Source organism: Vanessa tameamea, chromosome 25 (genome assembly GCF_037043105.1).
Source record: "Vanessa tameamea isolate UH-Manoa-2023 chromosome 25, ilVanTame1 primary haplotype, whole genome shotgun sequence".
Taxonomy (NCBI): domain Eukaryota; kingdom Metazoa; phylum Arthropoda; class Insecta; order Lepidoptera; family Nymphalidae; genus Vanessa; species Vanessa tameamea.
In genome coordinates this window covers 4,254,537-4,266,879 of record NC_087333.1, presented here as the reverse complement: position 1 = coordinate 4,266,879, position 12,343 = coordinate 4,254,537, and the positions used below count along the sequence as shown (strand labels likewise).

The 12,343-nt window shown below is 32.6% G+C and overlaps 1 non-coding gene across 1 annotated transcript; it reads right to left on the bottom strand.

Annotated features, from left to right (window-relative positions):
• Window positions 1–11,732: 11,732 nt before the first annotated feature.
• On the bottom strand, window positions 11,733–11,805 carry Trnak-cuu (transfer RNA lysine (anticodon CUU)). The gene has a single exon. It is a non-coding gene; the product is annotated as a tRNA-Lys (tRNA).
• Window positions 11,806–12,343: the final 538 nt, after the last annotated feature.

Below are 12,343 nucleotides of genomic sequence, written 5' to 3'. Positions count from 1 at the left end.
TTTTGACTTTCCAGCGTCAACTCGTGTTTTTAAAAAGCCATCAAACGGTCTCTCCGCTCTTGTCATAAGTGTACGAGCCCTTGATGATACTTCCCATTACGTTTTATTTTTTTCTACCATAAAGATCATTTTATTCTCAATTTAGAAGAAAAACAAAACGAAGATCTTTATAAGGTTACGCTCAAATTGTGTTAAGAACATAGACAATAAAAAGACTCGTTCCGTGCTCGTGATTGGTTGAAATTTATGTTCTGGTCCAATCACTTATACCATTATCTTATATATATATATAGATAAGCACATAGTTTTTAATGGCAGCGCGGCATTTTTAATAGCTATCATTAACGTAGGTCATGTCCAAAGGAAGCAGTTGTTTTATATACAAATGATATCATTAAATATATATTCACCTAGTTTTAATTTAATATTGTATACAAAGTATGAATATAATTACTTGTGTTTAGAGAGTTTTGATTACCGTTTATGGAATATATAAAAATAAACGTTCACGTCACTAATGTTCGAATAAAAAAAGTTCATCCTGAAGAAGTAAAAAAGCCAGTGTACATTTAGTTACATTACCTAAATGCTTAAATTTCACGGTTGGCAGCACTGGCAATTTTGTTTAATGGCTCACACAGAGAATGTCGGAGTTCTCGGATGTTCCTGACATGCGCGACGCGTGTAACGGAGTATGGTCCTTGTGCCTTAATCACACCTGTTCATTCGTCTTTATGCCGAAAACAATACATGTATACACTGCAGTATTATATATTTTTCTATCCTTTAAAAACTTATGGTAATGTCTGGTTGATTCTTGAAATAATAAAATGACTTTAAATTATAATATTCTTTCGTTTTCGTAAGTATTCAAAATATTACGTGGAGTAAACGATGTTGTGTTTATTTATTTATTACAACACTATAGACCAAGTTTTGTGATCGATACATTTATTTTTATATTGTTACTCTTTATTAAATAAAATAACAAAACTATTAAAATTTATGTTAAATGAAATACCGTATACAATTATTATGATTAAAACATGGACCAGAAATGGTCAAAGATAGATAGACGTAATAAACTTCAAAATATATATAGACATTGTTTTCTCTAATAGTTGAACAGAACGCGTAAATTTTTATCTGTTCCTATTTGATGCACGCCATTGTGTATAAGAGTATTATATTTTATACAAAACACTTTAATAAACACGACTCCTACAGACTTGCTCCTTGATTCTCATGCAGCCAATAGGGTGGCCAAGCTTTAAAATAAAAAAAGGCCTCGCTGGCCGGCCTCGGCATTGAAATAGGCTGGATCAACATCCAGCCCTAAAATCCGAATATATTTCCTAAATCAGTCGTGCTTTCTAAAAGCCGGAAATACGTTTTGGCCGGAAACAAATTTTATAAAATTCAGCGATACCTCGCTCAGCGAGCGCAGTGCGCGACTGCGTTACTGTCAGTGCAATGTAAAAAAGCCTAAAGAGAGCCAGACAGACCAAACATTTAATTGTGTGGCCGGACATTAAAAGCCGAACATGTCCGGCTGGAACGGGACACTTGGTAACCCTAAACTGAACGCTAGTATCTAATGTGACAACTTTGTGCCGCGTAGGATGTCTAATTGTCACTTCCTGCGATATTAAGGTGGCTTTCGTACTGTTATTATCGCACTTAAGGGTTTTGTTCATTGTTACAATAAAAAAACCAGTTTATTCCAGTTTTAACCGGTTTTTTTTTCTAATATACTGTTAAGTCACTTGTGTTATAAATAATAACAATAACTGTCAAAAATGCTTTGATTAATGAAGTAATTTAATATGAATGGTCAAAATTATTCAAACAATTATAAATTAGGGTTTAAATAAAACATGAAACGCGAGCGTAAAGCGCTTTAATTCGTATATCAAAGCTGTCAAATTTAATCGTATATTATGTTGTGGATTAGTCTAGAACTTATGATATCTCACTTAAATCCCGACTCATTTGAATTAATATTAAACCATAAAGAACATTGGAGTATGAACTCTATTCGATTGTATTAAGATGTTTTGGTTTTGCTTATATGATGTAATATAGTCGTGTTTAATATATCAAGGAAATTGTTGATTTCCTTTATGGGATACTGAAACTTGGTTTGTCACGATTTGATACATATTACCTGCCTTTTATTTACTGGGACTGGTCACGGTGTAATAGGTTTTCAATTAAAATTGAGTGATGTATGTTATAAAATACAATTTCACAGTTATTGTAAAGATTTATTGATGAATGAAATAAACGTTGTTTTATGATTATCTATAAAAAAATATGGCGAAGAAATATACGCCGCCGGGGCGTTTAACTGAACGTTTGAAATCAAATTTACGAAAACATAAATATTTTTTAATAAAGAAAGGTCTTATTTATTCCTATATATTTAAAACATTAAAAGAAGCAGGTTACCAATCCCTTACATATGTAAATTTAAATATAAATATATATAATACGTACAAAAACCAAGAAAGTGACTCTTGATAAATATCAGACATCTCTTGGCACATTAGTCGCTCTATTTAAAAAAATCGATGCTATGATTATCTTTTCACAGTTTTAAGTTTAATAATTTATTTACGTCAACATTTTAAATATACAGTCCGCACTTTTGATATGTTTTGTTTTATTTCAACGTCGTAGTAACAGTGTTAACCGGATGTATTTTTTTTTGTATTCTGAGTGTACACTAAATAGAAATGGTATTATACCTATGTAGTTTTAATTATAAGCACATAGGCTTAACTGCATAATTATGCAAATAGAATTGCAAATTTGAATTTGAATCTAATCATAATGGATTCAAGCAAGGGGGCTGTATCGATTTTAATGCAATTACAATCAGTCTGGCCCTTGCAGCCAAAGAGATATAACTGCAATAGTGCATTATTGCAAATGACGAATGAACTTAAATAGAATCAAAGGAATATTATTGACTGCTATATGAAAAGGAAGCCTTCTCGTTTCTTTATCTATATCTATATTAATATTATAAATGCGAAAGTAACTCTGTCTGTCTGTTGTTCTTTCATGGTCAAATCACAAATCGAATTAGATGAAATTTGGTATGAAACCCAATTAAGGACATGGACTATTTTTTTGTGCCAAGCTCCTGATGACCTACCCCTTAATCGCGAAAGAAACCGCAGGCGGCAATTAGTGTAAAATAAATATTTATTTGTTGTAAAGATTAAATCTACTGTCTTTGCTCATAAGTAGAAATCAATTCTTCAATTCTTTTAAAAGTAAAATAGGTAAAAGTAAATTCCAATAAATGTCAAAACTTCTATCTGAGTAGAGACTCAGAGAAGTCTCTCGAGGAGAAATTTAGTGTTTCCTCTACCACGATGTTCCGGGGAGGTTTGATTAGAGAAGTTGATGTTTCAATCATTTCCGAAGACTAAATAAATCAAATACATATTAGGAGCACATATTGATTCCTTTATTTACGTACTTCATACACTGTTGCACTTCGGCTACCGTCTTATCTGACTTACTCTGCATGGCAAAACCATAACTTGTACCGTTGCAGATAATGACGTCACAGGACGGTTCCAACTTATTCCGCTTCATTTGAATATTTATTGAAACAAGAATGTATAATTAATCAAGACCAGTTGAATAGAAATATAGAATCCTTACAGTCTGATTATATTTCTCGTTCAATCGACGATTCCGTCCAATTACGTCAAAGGACTGCCCCGAAAATCTTATAAGGGAATTGATAAATTATGCGTACCGACGGCCTTTGAGATCAAAGACCATTGTAACATTTGTAGAGCTGAAACAATGGGATAACATCGTTGACCGATACCGATTGAATAACATAATTTGTTCAATTTATAAGCTTAGATTTTGTTAATTACTTTGGTCGTAAGGGTCTAGTGTGAGGTATCCATTATCCCTGTACTCGTGACAACGCGTATCAAAAATTTAATGATGATCGCTTAAGTAGAACATACTACCTTTCGCAATTATAATGTTAGTTAGGATGATAGGATGATATTTCATATTAATGAAGTTGATTATGTTTAGGTAAATATAATTTATATTATAGTTAAAAGCATCACATAATAGATAAATAACACGAGCGTTTTTGTCAGTGCAACCAAACGAGGTCAAACTCGGAAGGGCTAAGGGGATTGGGCAAAAAATAAACCCTTAGTACACTGTAACGACACCCAAGATTTGAGATGGGGTGACTATGTGACACGGTAAATAATAGTACTAGTGTTCCCAATGGTCGAATAGTTAGCTTTGAAATGTTACTTTTAATGCCCAAGCTCAGTAATAGCTACAAAAAAAAAAGGTTATCAAATTAGGAAAAGGATACGGAACAGTTATCGTCTTAGCCTATTTATAAAGATTTATGAAGATATTTAATGTAGCGTCTTTAACTTTAACATAGTTACAAAAACAAAACGTATTTCTGCTGTACCGTTAAATTTATATAAACAATAAAGAAATTATTTCCATTGTTATATGCCGACATAATAGTATCATAAATTGTTAATTTTTACGATTTTGAAGTGACTAGTTTTACATCGGCTATAAACAAGGGACTGTCACGTACTATACTCTATTGATATTGAATGTATTAAAATTGATATCCAAAAGCGATAAGTACGGTTATAATGAAAGATATTGAGGATTATCATTATTTGAGAAAATTTCAAAAATATTGGACATTTTTAGCAGAATCTCCAAGAGCAGATTTTTTTGTGAATTAGAAATACGATGGAAAATGTGATATTTATCGAAAGGGTAAGCGTTGCTGAGTTTTCACGTGCTTAATATCTTTTTTTAATTTATGTCTTTGTTAAAGTAAATTTAATTAATAATAATAATAAATCCTAGGTGTCTGTAGTTTCACTGAAAACAATAATACTGAGTACTGTTGTTTGGCGGTAGAATATCTGATGAGGGGTTGGTATCTACCCAGACGGGCTTTCACAAAGCCCTACCTATAATGGCATTCAACATCCCTATATTTGCGGATACCAAACCCTCCAGCAAAACACTCCAAGCGAGTTGGTGTCCAACGACACGTCATTATTTAAAGAGTGCCCAAATATATTTGTACAATATTTGAACACGGCATTATAGCATAATAGCATTATAGTAATGTACTATAATGCTATATCCGATGCCTACACTGGCTCACTCACAATCTAAACGAAACACGACAATGCTTCTTGTTTGTTGGTAGTAGCGGTTGCTGTTTAGTAGCAGAATTGTGTCGTTTTAATATGGCAATCGTTCTATATTGTATCTTTATGCATTTTATCGCCAGCGAGCTAACATTAAGTTGCGTAACGTTCCGCACGAGATAAGTTATCCTCAGTATCCGGCGCCCACGCAGCGCGCGCCACGTTAGAGCCATTAGCCTTTTATTGGTTCGCATTTGTATTGAAATCATATTAAGTACTCGATAAATTATGTGTCAAATTTTTATATTTAATTTATCATATAACCAGTGACATATTTTATATCTTTTATAAATTATTTTAAAGAATAAAATCGTTTATTCATATTAAAACATATATATGTGTTCATTGTTTCACCTGCGTGGATTCAAACGCTAGCGTTTGAAGTATTGGGATTATTACGTTGTAGGTACCGTATCTCATTTTCTTGTACCTCTAAAGACCAGGGCTTGATAGTCCATTAGACATTATGGGCCGCTAGCCGAGCCAGGGCTCCTAGGTAAAATTATTGTTTAATGAAATTGTTGAAATTAATAATTATCTTATTTTAACAGTGTAATTGGGATATTATTATTATATAATTTAAAAAAATCGTAATTAGAAACAAAAATTTTGAATAATAGCCATGCAGATGCAAATATTATTTTATTTATAAATATATATAAATATAGGTATACCTGAAAGTATTTCTGCTATATAAAGTAAAAAAATAAAATAAATTAACGTATGACGTAATTGATATTAAAAATTCCATGTAAATTAAAATGTTAACAAAAAAAAATATGATTTAAATATTTTTTTTAATTTTAGCTTAATAAATATCTCAAATCTCAATAGATAATAGATAAGTAACTTGGATGTAATTATTTACATCGCCGCCTAACTGCGCGTACCCGTGTTTCATAAGCAGGCAGCTTCGATCGTTATCTTATAACGAGACGAGACGATTCGGCAACAGCAACTATACTTGAGATTAGCCAACTGCCTTGTTTGGCTTAAGGCTAACTTTGCTGCAGATTCCTTATATTCTGTTTTTCGAGGAATTCTCAAAAGTAGCTCGGAGTTAGATATAGAGAACTCCCCACTTTCATTTTCAAAATCTTCACCTCATGACTAATATCTGCGGCCAACTTGGATAGCACTTAATGTACTGTATTTACGTAGACTGTAGAGGGAAATCTTCGAAAATAACGATCCAATTCGAAAATTACCCTTAAATATCATACCTATAATTGCACCCGATCGCTAGTACAAAAACAAAGGATATAGATGAACATATTTGTGGCAAAAATTTGCTTAGAACTTCTGCGATCGTTCACCTCAAAAGGTCGTTATATCTGAATCTTTACTTCCACTGTGTAATGGGAAAGTTCAGACGTCAATTGTAATTCGTCTCTGTGTGCGTTAATCTTTGCGATGTCGTTAAATGTCGCTTAGAAGTTGCAGGAAACATCAAAAGATAAAGCAGTGTTTCACAAACTTTCCGCTATCTCAACTTCGTAATGCACGTAAGACTTTATGTCTTATATTTTGTACTTCCTTAAAATGTCAACACAATGACTTCGTACAAAACAATGCGACTTAAATATTTTACAAGTTTGTGCCAAATGAAAATGTTTATAGCATCTGCATTCATTCATCAACTCATTCACTCATAGTGGTCGTGTTCATCTGTCAATCGTGTTGTAATTTTGTTTAAATAAATTCAGTAGGTATTCTGGTTATATTAACGTCTATTAAATTGATTTGTCAAGACAGTCGTGCGGAGTCGTCATTGGCTCGTTGAGAAATATTAAAGCACTTTTTAAAACATTAATGCGTCGCAACTTTATATTATGGTATCTGTACTGAGTGTTTGTACGCTAGTTCACTCATATTAAAACCAATTAAATATGTCTTAAATTAAAATGCCGAATGCCCGGACAATTTTCACTAAGAATATCGATTAGGAAATGCGAGATTTTACTTCAAAACGAGTACACGTGTTCGATCGCGTGTGTGTCCGGTATGGGGGGGGGGGTAGAGTCGTGTACGGCTGAGTAGTTGAGACGTGAAAGCGTAATAAACAAACTAACTTTAGCATTTATAATATTAGTTAGTACAGACATTAAAGGCAATAAATAAATAGTTACCGCTTAATAAATTAATAGTTAAATGTTACGCAAAACATCTAATAAACATAAATATACACAAGTCTTTCACAAATTTAACTCTTATCTTTACAAATGGTATACGAGAGATTTATTTATACTTCATTAAAATGTTAGTAACGTGTTAATGTCGGGCTCAGCTGATAAATAGGTTGTGTCCTTTAAGTAAAGGCTTTACGTCAATATTGCGTATTTCAACTTTAAGCGAGTGGCTCTGGAACATAAAGATGTAAGCCAATTGGAAAGGCATCTCGTTACAGAATCGTGAGAACGCGGAATATGTTGTTTGTGTTCAGAAATTGTCAGGTGTTGACAATTAAACGATTTTTGATCTTTTAACTGTAAAGTGGGTGACACACGTACGAACTTTAAATAGGCGGATTTAATGGTCGTGAATTTAATCAGCTCGATGTCGGTGACACACGCGAAACTTGCTCACGCAGTATTGAGATGTCGTAGATAGTAGCTTTGTGTTATTTAGGAATTACAGCACATTGCATTTTAAAAACTAGCAAATAAAGACGAAATCGATAAGTGTAGGCTAAGCACTGGCTTGTACAAGCCGAGCTATGCGCAAGGTCTTTATTAATAATAATATATACATACATATATGTCTTGGTATGGGCCTGTTATGCGGAGGAATGAGGACCATGTTGTGAGAATGGTTTTGAGAATGGATGTGGATGGATACAGAGGTAGGGGACGACCCAAGAAACGATGGATAGATTGTGTGAAAGACGATATGATTAGAAATAATGTTACTTGTGAGATGACGTCCGACAGAGAAGTATGGAAGAAGAAGACATGCTGCGCCGACCCCAAGTAAAATTGCGATAAGGGCAGGAGGATGATGATGATATACATACATATATATAATGATAATAAAAAAAAATTAACGTCATGAGATGTCGAAATTAAAGCTACATTACAACTGTTTATAAATATAAATAATGACGAATATTGTCGTAACGCCATCACAAACCTACGCGTATTGCGAAATTCAAGTTTTCAACAATTGTATTTGTGGTCGTTTTAAAAAAAACATATGGCCTCGGTTTTGAGACGAGTGTAGGCGTCGTCCTTAAAAAGAAATGCTGTCAGGCTCGAAGGACCAGTTCTAAATATTGACAATTGTTGTATTATAGTTCGATCATTTGACAATAATGTGAGTTTTACGTATAATTATTATAAAAGTATATGTAATTGTTAAAATATTGATTAAAACATTCTTGTCAATAATCTCCTTTAGATTTCGATGTTGAAAAAGATTAACTACTGAGTTTCTTGCCGGTTCTTCTCGGTAGAATCTACATTCGTTCAGTTTGTTAAAATACATGACTAACTTAATTTAACACATCACATACAATAATTTATACAGTATTTTAATTAGAATCCTACTAGGCAAAAGCCTTCTCCTTTTTAAGAAATATACCAAGCTGTAAATTTCCCACTGCTGGGCTTCTCTCCGATTAAGAAGGTTTGAGCTGCTAAGCTTATTCGTCGTTATACGTGTGGCGGATTTGCATCCAACATATACCTCATGGTGTTTTTCTTGTCTGCCGAGATATATACGTAACTTATAGTTAATAAGTTTGATAAATGAGTTTGTGTCGTCGTTTAAGACCTATTTTTTATAATGATAAATTTTGATAAACAAAAGCTGTATACATTTGTGATTTCGTTAAAAGAATATCACATAAATATGACGACAGCGCACAAAGCACAGACGTTAGCACAGATAAAGATAGAGTATGGATAGAGAAAAGAAGAAAGAAGTTTAAAAATAAACGAGTGCAATACATGGGCTAAAAATAGTTTGCAAAACTCATCGAATGTTCGCAACGACTGGCACATCGCAAACGGCTGCGGGTAGAGTAACAAAAGCGATCGTCGCCCGATTCGCTGCATACTACTGTTACGCCCGAGTATGCTTGTGAATTCAATTAAATTATTATTAGTGTTCAGTGCAATTGTTGTTATGTGGTATGTTTGATATGTGTCATAATATGTTGCATGTGTAATATAAATGTTGAAATAAATGTATAATAAAAAAAACAACTGAGATGGGACAGCGGTTAGATATACGTTGATCTAAACCGTTCCGGTTCCATTCATTATATATTTTTGCTAATAAATCATTTCGAACTCGATGAGTCTTGATCATGCCAGACAAACTACCGCTTGATAGATGACTAGATACACAATAACCTATGCTCAAATAAATATTACCTAATAGGGTACGCAGAGTAATACGTACTATTTTTTGTTTTGTATCATTTTAATAATATATTCTAAATTAAAAAAAAAACTATCTGAATTCGATATTAATCCATATTAAATGAAAGATAACTTTTCTACTTGAATATTATAAACCTTGGTACAGAGCCCTACCTAAACCACTGAGAAAATCTAAATATAGAGAATTCTAAATATATGAATTTTCAGATAGAAAGATAGACAGATTCATTAAAAAATTTAAAATAAACTTCGACGAATACTGATTAACTAAGTTTTAGAAAACGTTATGAAATTCATAAAGAATGCAACTGACAGTCACAAATTTGTTACCACCGTGAAAGGTGACGTCACTTCCTTGACCACGTCACTCAGTTTTCGTTCTACAATAATCTGTAAAATTTCAGTTATATGTATCAAATTTCATTTTAATCCATCAAATGGTCAGAATTATTAATCTCGCACGGATTTTTACGGCATTTTTATACATATGATAACATCAACTTAAATCAGTCAATTAAATTATTTCTGTTAAAAAAAATATCGTCCGGGTATTATTTATATCTTAATATCCTTAAGTAAATTAACGATATAACTGTGAAATTAACGTTAAAATTCGCGCCGGGCTTAAGTTACGTTCAGTGTACCGAGTAATGTATTATACGTGTTAACTTGCAACTTTGTAACAATTATAAGTTTCGGTCTTTATGTTCTTATGTAATCGTACTTAAATTTGATTCGTTTTTTTTGACATGCTTGAAATTGCATTAATATATTTTTTGATTCTTAAATATGACATATTTTTCGAATTTGATCCCATCTTACAAAAGTTGTGTTAGACTCAAAATAAAAGTTTTATGTTATTTTTTGTTTTAGTTATTATATAATTTTATTTTAATAATAGTTACTTTATGATAGACTAGCTAAACATGCAGAGTTTCTCGCGATAAATTTGTAAAACTTTACGTCAACCGTCAACCTCCTTTTACGCCCTCGAGGGGTGAATTAAAAGCTTATGTCCTTCCCCGGGACTCAAACTATCTCCATACGAAATTTCATCTAAATCGGTTCAGCAATTTAAGCGTGAACAGGTAACAGACAGAGTTGCTTTCGCATTCATTAATTTTGTAATAGATTATATCAAATCAAAATATAATTCATTCAAACAATTTTTGAATCGGACAATTTACAAGATCAAAGCGGTAATTTTAAGTTACCGCCGTTTCGTTATGCAGATTCTATCGAGAAAAACCGGGAAAACACTCAGTTTAATAATAGTGTTTTGTTTTAATTGCTCGCAATCATTTTTTGTTCAAGCTGGTCACTGAAAAACTTTTAAGCACTCGTATCGTTGATATTTATTACACGAGTAACCTTGGGGCAAGATTCTAGTTCATAAAAAAAGACATACCGAAGTTTTCTTTTATCTTTTTTTTTATATGAATTAGTACCGTCTCGTGGTATTGCCTTTAAAATGGTATTGTGAGACAATTTGAGTTTGTCTTTAATTAAGTCTCTTTATATTGTATAACTTAAAAGGTTATTAGGATATTTCTATTTAAATATGTAATTTAATTGTTGTCGCTTATTTATAGGAAACGTAAATGCATCCATGCCAGACTATTTCGAAGACACGTATGAAAAAGATTTAACAAGTTCTCACGCGATTTCTATTCTAGATTTATGGGATTCGTAATAACAATAAAATGATAGCCCGGGTCACTGACCCACCGTAGTAATAGTCGATAGAGTGTTTAGTTTATTGGCTAGGTCTGCACAACAGATGTTTACACTGGCGCGTATAGTTTTTAATAAAATTGCCGCTCTGGCTGCGCGCCAGCCGATGCAATCGCCAATATGGTGTTCGCCTGAACGTTGGAAGGACCCATCGCTTTATATGCCGTATTTATGATACTTGTGCAACATGTAAATTAATCTTAAATTAAACTTCGAATAATAATAATCTCCTCATTGTTAAATGAATAATTTATAAACAAGTTATTTTTTCTTCTGATTTCTTATCCTCAGTATATATTCAATAGTTTCCTTACATTAAATTATATGCTAAAAATAAAAAAAATCTGTAAGTAAAATTAAATGTCGCCCAACGTGGGGCTCGAACCCACGACCCTGAGATTAAGAGTCTCATGCTCTACCGACTGAGCTAGCCGGGCTTATGATCGTGTGATGAAATTGTTCATAGGTATACAATATTTGTTTTCGCTGTAAATACATATATAAATAAAACTTATATAATTACAGATATACGTTACAGTAAATAAATTATTAAAGCAACGCCTACGGTTACTCGCGGGTATTATATATTGTATTTAAACAGTAGGTTGTTGAACTTTCCCCTATTATTGCCAATTCATCTATAAAACGTCTAACAAATTGTTTTCAACTATTGATAAACAAACAATGGTTGACTTAGGGCAATCGTAACGACATTTTGAGTGTCTTTTGTTTTGTCAATTCAAATGTCAAAGAGTAAGTACTGAGTTTCTTGCTAGTTCTTCTCGATTTAGAATCTACTTTCCGGACCGGTGGTACCTTAACATTTAATTCAACACTGTAACTTTATTCAAAAGTTTCAAAAGCATAAATTACAACGGGAATGTATTTACAGATACATATTTACAATGGATTCAATCACAGTTCATTTAAAGCAACACATACCTACACAAGACGAAGAGCAAAGAATACTTGCGT